The following is an 811-nucleotide window of genomic DNA, read 5'->3' as shown; positions in this document are numbered from 1 at the left end:
TTTAAATTATAATACAAAATAAAGGGCACGTTTAAAAAAAGTCAACACCTACCATAAAACAAAAAATAAATAACTGAGTTTAAAACCTATTTTTTTTTTTAAGTGACGTTTTTATTTTTTCTCTCTGGCATCAGAATTTATTTTAAAGGACTTTGTAATTTCAAAGATATGATTACTTTAAAAAATTATTTAAAAAAATTCAATGCATTGTAGAATAAAAATATGGGTACCAAATAAATGGAAGGAAGGAAGGAAATTTCTTTAGAATTTAAAAAAGTAAAATTTTTTGGATTCACAAGGACGAATAGGTAATTTTTTAAGCTGATAATGTTAGGAGGACGAAATTCAAGGATGTTATCGAGTTTATATAAGTCCTTAACATATTTTTTTTTCGAAAACAAATATTGCGAAATTTCTAGGAAAAAATGTGAAAAGGACATTTCCAATACTTACCGGTCCATATGCACAAAAAAATGAAATCTTATTAAATTCTACAGAATTTCCTCTTTAACTTGATACCCATACTTCTTCTCCAAGCACATTTCACTGAATTTTTTTAAATCAGTTTGGAATTGCTTACGTCAGGGTGAAAAACTAAAATCGCTATTTTACAGTATGTGGCCCATGGTTTCACGAATATATTGACTTTTGGGTGTAAAGTAAAGATAGTATATTATCGCACGGTGTTACACGTACATTGAGCTAGACATTTACGAAAAAATTTTAATTATTAAATTAAAAAAAAATATAGCCATTACTGGTCAAGAAAAGTTTCTATTATTGCCATCAGTGCAAATTACAAATCCCCAAA

The sequence above is a fragment of the Rhagoletis pomonella genome, unplaced genomic scaffold (genome assembly GCF_013731165.1).
Source record: "Rhagoletis pomonella isolate Grant_MI unplaced genomic scaffold, Rhpom_1.0 Rhpom_scaffold_00005, whole genome shotgun sequence".
Classification (NCBI taxonomy): Eukaryota; Metazoa; Arthropoda; class Insecta; order Diptera; family Tephritidae; genus Rhagoletis; species Rhagoletis pomonella.
Note: the sequence above shows the minus strand (reverse complement) of the source record.